Genomic DNA, 8,173 nt, shown 5'->3' with positions numbered 1-8,173 from the left:
AATACTTTCTGCTGTTAAATCAACAACAGAAAGGAGAAAAGGGTAAAAAAGATAATGGTATTGTCTCAAGCATGATCATGTTCCACTAAATCAAAAAGGAAGCAATTTATCTAAATTTCATTATCAAGTTGCAGATTGATGGGCTTCAGCCATTTAAAAAATCTCTTCTACTTCCCAGACCACAGAAAGCCAGTTTTACTTGGAAGCCATGTGCTTTAGAATTGAAAATTGTCCTTTCCTGAGTTATTATTGCTACAAAGATTGTTGACACTAGACAGAAAATGTCATGTCAAAAATAAAATTAGGCACCCAGGAAATTAATTGTTGCAGAACCAGAAATAAAGATTTTGTTTCAGTTTCCCAGAAAGTGTAGGTACTCATACAGTGATGACTACAATTAATCTTTCAACTTCATTCCTCCATTTTGTCCTTCTGGCTCAGCAATTTAAACAGTGAGTAAAGAGCCATTTTTCCCCGGCAAATAGTTATTTCCCGCTGGCTCTTTGTTTTCTTTTCAGTCCAGCACAATGTAGAGTTACCAGAACTCATACCTTGTGCTTTATGTAAGATCTGCTTCACAGAATATCCAGATGAAGAATTAAAAATCGCTCTATCATAAAGCTGAAAAGAGGAAGAACAATGATGGATAGCCTGTGATGACTGCCTGGTAGATGGAAACATTAAAATGACTCTCCATTTTGTAGTCCAAACCAGAAACATACAATCTACCATTTCAATCTTTAAAACATTTCAGTTTACTGAAAACTGCAGTCATAACAAATAATGTGTTTTAATATTATTACCAATCTTATTTTAGATGTTCTAGTAATTTTGCAGCATTGCCTTTATGTTTTTTCAAACTTTTTAACACACATATTATTTTTTTTAAATTATTCTTTGGAAAAGAAACTTGTCCATGCTATACCTGTTCTGTCATACAATTCAAAAGAAACACATACAGCAATCAGAAACCTGATAGTGATAATGTTCCCTTCATTTGCCTGATTTCTTTCATTATAACAAGAGGACATCCCTTTGAACTACAGCTAGGGGGCTCTCCTTCCCCATCTTTGAGTGATCAGGCCTTACCCTGCAACAAGAAAATCTAGGTTTTCCATTGTTTTTTTCACCCTCTATGTTTTAAGATAATAATCAGCTTGAAAACCAATATAAATTGCACAATTTCAATCGGCGTACTAGTATCTTTTCACAAGTTATGTTTAGATTTAATGAGAAATATGAATTATATTTTCATGACTCTGTATAAACTAGAGTGGGCCAACTTTTGGAGGATACCAAATTTCCTATTTCAACTGAGATTCTACTCAAACTACAAACTGGATATTTTAAGTATAGTTGATCCTGTCCATGAGCAGTTATACGTCTGGTCAGATTCAATCCCAATGGATTTTGAGCATAATTTCTTCCTCGTGAAGATTAAGTTGATTACATCATCAACCATCCCACTGTTGATTGGAGATTGACTGTGACACTTCGACCATTTGCAGATAACCCTAAATCTTAGTAGCAACATAAAATGGCCTGGGAGATAGCTTGGCACTCGGCACTCTGAAGTGGGGCAATAATCTCTCAGTAATTTTGCCCTCCAGGAAGAGCTGCAAACACCAATTCTGATTCAAGCAAGGAGATCCATTGGCAGTTGTATTGAAAGAGGATAAGAAAACCAGCCCTGATCCACGTTTTGAAGCCTGATGTCAAAAACAGAAAGGGGAGGGGTGGTGGTTATGAATGAACTTGGGATATAAAATGCACATGGAGATGATAAAGGCTGAAATTGAAAACTGTGGTAGAGGCTGTCTGACCAGCAGGAAGAGTTTTGTCTTGTATTCCCACAGCAAACTTCTGATCACATCCATCACTGATAGTTGGTGTTGTCTTTAAGGTAAATGGTTAACCTGTAACTGATTTCAAACCCTTGAGGCAGTTAGAATACGTAGAAAAAGGCTACTTTTATGCCAGTAGAGCTAATGACTGCCCAAGTCTGTCTCACTTGTGAGCTGGGAATAAGGATGGAAAGCAGTGCTGTCATTAATGATTATACCCTGGGGAAAAGTAAATAGGGATAGAGACCTAGGCTTGATTCTGCACAATTTCTTTTTCATTTACCTCTCAATTTCAGAGTTTTTGATCTCCCTTATTAAATAGAAAATATTATTACATAATATTAAAAATAATATTAAATGTTATTTGGGGAGGGTTGCATTTTATTTTGGTGGATCTCTTGAAGAAAACCTGTGCAAAATCTGGCAAAGTTGCATCGTGCTATTAATGAGCCAGATTACCTAGTCTATTTAATTATAAAGTATTTTTCTTCATACCCAGCAACAAAAAGCATTGTAATGGATCTGGCTTGCAAAGCAAAGACTAGCTTGACATGAATATGCTACTTATTATATTATAAAGTGGATTATACGTTTTAATGGCTTTTATATTCTTTGTTTTATTCTGAGATTTAAACAATTTCTGAGGCAAATCTCTATGATAGACCATCTGTTTTGTAAACCAACAAATATCTTCATATAGCCAAAGGCTATCAAAAAACAAATTTACTCTAAGAAATCACAAATTTGATGGTAAGAGATTTTAAGTCTCATGACACCATTAGCAAATCTGTTCTAATATTACATATACAGACACAAATATCTGAGGTCCATTATGACATCAGAACAGTTATATCAAAGGCTATTTATATTTCTACAAATCAAGGATTGCTATGGTAAAAGTTAGATGCCACTTAAAGGACAAGGAAATATTTTATAACACATTCCACTGTAATGAAGAATATTTGACTAGGTTGAAAAACCGACTTTATATTAAAGTCACAAGTAGACAGATATTTATGCAGGTTATGGGACAGAATTTTCATTCAAATAGCTCTAATTATGGGAGAATCATTAAGTCTTCTCGTCCTTTTTAAAAAAGTTCAAAACAATTACTGTGTTTCCCCGAAAATAAGACATGGTCTTATTTTTTTTGACCCCATCAAATAAGGGCTTGGCTTTATTATCGGGGGGTGGGTGGTGGTGGTGGTGTCTTATTTTAGGAGTGCAGGAGGTGGCGAGAGAGCAACTGGATGTCCCGTCGCTGCCATTGGCTCCCTTCCCTGTTCTTTGCGCCAGCCGAGCAGCCCAACACATCCCACCCCACCCCAATGGTAACAGCTGCTTCCCTTCCCCGTTGTCTCTTTATCGAGAGGGGTGGCAGGTGACGCGGGGGAGAAGTGAGACACATGCAGCAAGATGTGGCTCCCCTTGCCATCTCTTGTCCTCCCTTCACCGGGCATGACAGGGCTCCTGCCCCTTGCTTAGCTACCCGCCCCCTTTAAGGATGCAATTTGGGAGTGGCAGGCAGGATGGGTGAGAAGCAAGACACATGTCTTAACCTTTCAAGCTCTGTCACTTTCCTCGCTGTTGTGTCCAGGGAAACACACTGTAAAAGAAAGCCTTATCGCGAGTTCAATCAAACTTCTCAAACTCAATATAAGGTTTTCTTTCCCCCTACCAACAAGAGATAGACCTGACTATGGCTATTCTCCTGACTACAATGGGTATGAATATCATTATTATTATTACTAGGGCTATGATTACTGTAACTATTGTGGTGGATGTGAAAATTCTTACTATGGTTATGAAAATGTTTAAGTAGGAGCTAGAAGAAGGGATGGTATAAAGAATGCTACTCTTTCTAGAGGTCAGGGGCTGATTCTCACCATAGCAGAGATGATTATGCACAAAGAGATGTTTGTGGTGCCCACCAACAGGGAAGCTGCAGACAAGGAAAAGGGATTGAGGCGGATCCTGACCTGTACTGACTTGCTAAGTGGGAATACCCCAGAAGCTGTCAGTGGAGTAATGATAAAGAAATCAAGCTACATTGGAGCAAATTATTTTTAAAAGATTCTTCCTGTAAAGATCTTGAAATTAAATATGGGATACTTGGACTTTCATGTGAATTTCTAATACAGTTTCTCTGCAGTGCAAATTATAATTCTAAAGCTAATGTTTATACAGTATGTTCAACACAGTAGTGGGTTCCACTTACCTTTGCTACCGGTTCGGAACTGTGAGTGCACAAGGGGCGCTTCTGCGCTTGCGCAGAGCATCTGTGATGATGTCCAGGTGGGTGGGCAAACCCTCCCGCCATCGCCACTACCAGTTTGTCCGAACTGGTAGAAACCCACCACTGGTTCAACATGATTTCTCCATAGCAGGGCCTCTTAATACTGTGTTTTCCCGAAAATAAGACATGTCCGGATAATAAGCCCAACTGGGCTTTTCAGTGCATGCGATAATATAAGCCACCCCCACAAAATAAGCCCTCCGCACCAACTTCTTACACATGCACAGCCCATCCTGCCATTTCCTCTTGCCGCACAACCAAAATGAGTTGAGGTGAAGCCGGAGGGGGGGAAGGGAGGGACATGCCCTCCCCTTCCTGTTTTTCACACCAGCCGAGTGGCCCCACATGTCCCACCCCACCCCAATGGCAACAGCAGCCTGGCTGCTTCCCTTCCCCGCTGTCTCTTTATCGAGAGGGGTGGCAGGTAGGACGGGAGAGAAGTAAGATGCATGGAGTGAGACGTGGCTCCCCTTGCCTTCTCTTCTCCCCTCCCTCGCTGGGCATGGCAGGGCTCCTACCCCTTGCTTAGCCACCCATCCCCTTTAGGTATGCAATTTGGGGGTGGCAGGTGGGATGGGCGAGAAGCGGGACGCAGGTCTTACCTTTCAAGCTCCGTCGCTTTCCTCGCCATTGTGTCCAGCAAAACACACTGTAAAAGAAAACCTTATCATGAGTTCAAGAAGTTTGATTGAATCACATCCAGATGTCATCACAGATGCTCTGCGCATGCACAAAGTGCCCTGCATGCGCTCACAGTTCCACACAGTTACTATGGAAAGAGCCATAGTAGTAATAATAATCATACATTTGATTTTTAGCAGCTTGTCTCTGCTTTTTGTTCTTTCCTATTTTGAACTGGTGGCTTTGTGGACACAGTTTCACTACTTTATCCTTATAGGAGGAGTGGTAGAATAGATGTAGATTATTTTAAGAGGCAGTGTTATAATCATTGTAAGAGATGGTAGAATAGGAGGAACACTCGTATTCTACCAACTCTTACAATATTAGGCAACATAGTATCAACAGTAGAGACCATCAAGTTGGTGGTTCTATAATATCCCAGGACTTGAAATGGACCCCTAACATTATAACTATCATTTAAAAAGCATAACGAAGAATGTATTCTTCCTGCATCAATTCAAGATGCTCAGACCGCTGAAGGAACTGCTGATACTGTTCTACAGAGGAATGATTGAGTCTGTCATTTGTACTTAACATAACTGTCTGATTTGATGCAGCAACTAAACAGGAGAGGCACAAACTTCAATGGATATTAAGGACTGTAGAAAAAAGCAATTGCAACCAGCCTGCCTTCCATTGAGGACCTGTATACTGCACCAGTCAGAAAGAAATATCTACAGACCCCTCACGTCATGGACATAAACTGTTTTAACTCATTCCCTTAGGACACCACTACAGGGCATTGCATGCCAAAACAACTATATACAAAGACTCCCCCTCATGCCATCACTCTGCTGAACTTATAATTTCCAAGCACTGTCTATGCCTAAGGATATATAAACATATTGGTATTGATATATCCTATTGGTATATTATGATTTATCACTTTGCTGCTTGTATGTATACTGAGAAGTAATGCAATGGAGACAAATAGTGTGTCCAATCACACTTGGCCAATTAAGAATATTCTATTCTATTCTATTCTATATTCTAAATCTTTGCCATTCTTGCCTCCCTTTTGGAATATTATCACACTCGTCAAAATGAATAAAAGCATAATAAAAAGATTTTTCACCCTCTCTCCAGCTTTCCAAAATTACTGAAAGCTGTTTCTAGTACTTCTTTTGGGACTGGATTTGCAAGAATCCAACAAATAACACTTTGCCATCACTTTAGAATCTGGATCTTCTATGGAGTCAGCTCATTCAACTGTAACAACTTTAGCCTAAACTTTTACTTTTCCCCTCTTTAACCTATGCTTGGCTTGAGCTGCTGCTTTGTGATTTTCATATTCAAGGAAACAAAAGCTCTGTTTTTTTTCTTGTCATCAGGTTGGTGATACAATATTAATCTGTGAGACCCTCCCTTTGCTAAATTCTTCTGCAATTTTTTCCTTGGTTTTGCTCTTAGGAATACAGACAACAAAGAGCCTATTACTGGCACAAAGATATATGTTCCAATATATTTTCCAGTACAAATGTCATGATAGTTAGCATGTTTAACAGCTTCCTGAGCTGTGCCTTTGTTACAAAGTGACAAAAGGATAGCCTCTATTTAGACCTGTCAAGGGATTCATCATTAAAATGATGACCCAAATAGATCCATATTTTTTTTTTCAAATAATGGAACAAGTTCATCTTCAAAAAAGTCCCTTGGAATTTTATCTACAAATATCTCAGTGCCAACAGAAGGCTTGAATAGACACACTCTGTTGGAGGACCACCATACTTCCTCTGTCCAGTAGGATATAATCTAACCTACTGGATATAACCTGTTCTTTACAAAAGTGACTAAATTTTTGCCTCATCTGGCCCTTTGCTGGAAGTTATCACTTTGGTCCCTTGTTTTTCTGTCTATATGTTTTCATGACGCCCACATAAAAGGCACTTTTGTTCAGAACATGAGAGAGATCACTGGCTTTAAATTGCTGAAGCATTGCCAGTGCACCTTCTTCATTAAATTCTTTTGAAGCTCCTCTAGCTCTTTCATCTAAACCACTGTGAGCAACTAGCCCTGCATGGTACACTTCACTTAATTTTTCAGCACCTTTTTGTGATAAACCAGCATCAAGGGCCCCATTTCTTGGCTTTTTTGTTAGCTGGTTAACTATCTTGGCTGTTGTATGTATTTTTCAGATAGTTTTGTTGCTCTTAATGGTTTTAACTGTTTTATTGTTTTAGAATTGTAAGCCACCCAGAGTCATTTGGCTGGGAACAGTAGCTATAGAAACTGAATAAATAAAAAAAACAAAAACAAATGATGTCTGGAAATGCTCAGGATGGGTAACTGAAGCAGAAGTATCCATGGGCTCTTCGGTACCAATCCCATTAACAGGATCAGAAGGCATGTTTTCAGATATCTGTGTGGGTGAGAGGCAGAGGTGATGAATGGTGAGCGAAAGTGCTTGGGAGGGGTGGGGTAGTGGTGCCGAGTAGCTAGCCGCATCAATGTATCTGGAGAACATCGCTGCATAAAATGGCAGCTGCTTGAGCACTCACTCCCTCTGCTCGAATAGTAAGTCTACTACATATTGATTCCAAGACAAATTCAAACTGATAAAATGACAACCCCCTCCCGCAAAGAAGTGTTGACAATAGGCTGGATCCAGTCTCCAGTCACCTCCCGGGCAGCCGAGACAAGCCTGGAGGGACACGGCTCCAACAAACACGTGGAGACACCCAGTCTACCCACAATCCTGTCCACTTCATCAACAGAAACAGGGTCAAACTCAACCAGATACTACTCCCAAGACTTGCCCCAGTCTCCTGGATGGATTCTGCCCAGTCGGAGTCCAGACCAATCCGGATCTGAGCGATCTTATCTTGCAGAAATTGAACAAAATCCTCAGCTCTGCCCTGTAAGGGGTCTTCCCTCGCTCCCTGATTGAGGAGAGAGCGGGTCACTCTAAACAGGGCTGCTGGGCGATTTTCTGAAGATGCAATGAGAGCGGCAAAATGATTCCACTTCGCCGCTTCCATCGCCACAAGATAAGACCTAATATAGGTTCTTAACTGTATTCGATCAGATTTGGATCGGGAGGACCTACAACACTCCTCTAGGCGTCAATTCCGACGCTTCATTTCCCGGAGCTCCATGGAAAACCAAGGAGCCACCCGGGATCTGCGTCGGATCAGAGGCCGCAAAGGTGCGATTCGGTCCAAGGCCCCGGCATCCGCCCGTTCCCAGGATGCTACCAGTGCCTCAGTCGAGTCGTGGGATTGGGAAGCAGAGAATGTCCCAAGCTCTGTCAGGAATCTCTCTGGATCCATCAGGCACTTGGGGCGGAACCATACAATGAGATAAACTACAATGATGCAGTTTTCTTAATTGAGAGTAGAGAAGTGGCTCACTA

The 8,173-nt window shown here is 40.7% G+C and overlaps 1 pseudogene; it reads right to left on the bottom strand.

Annotated features, from left to right (window-relative positions):
- Nucleotides 1–5,238: 5,238 nt before the first annotated feature.
- Nucleotides 5,239–7,168, bottom strand: LOC117678788 (heterogeneous nuclear ribonucleoprotein Q-like; annotated as a pseudogene).
- Between the last annotated feature and the right edge of the window lie 1,005 nt (nt 7,169–8,173).

This window comes from Pantherophis guttatus, chromosome 6 (genome assembly GCF_059756535.1).
Source record: "Pantherophis guttatus breed Tessera chromosome 6, ASM5975653v1, whole genome shotgun sequence".
Taxonomy (NCBI): Eukaryota; Metazoa; Chordata; class Lepidosauria; order Squamata; family Colubridae; genus Pantherophis; species Pantherophis guttatus.
This window is presented reverse-complemented; position numbering and strand designations above follow the sequence as displayed.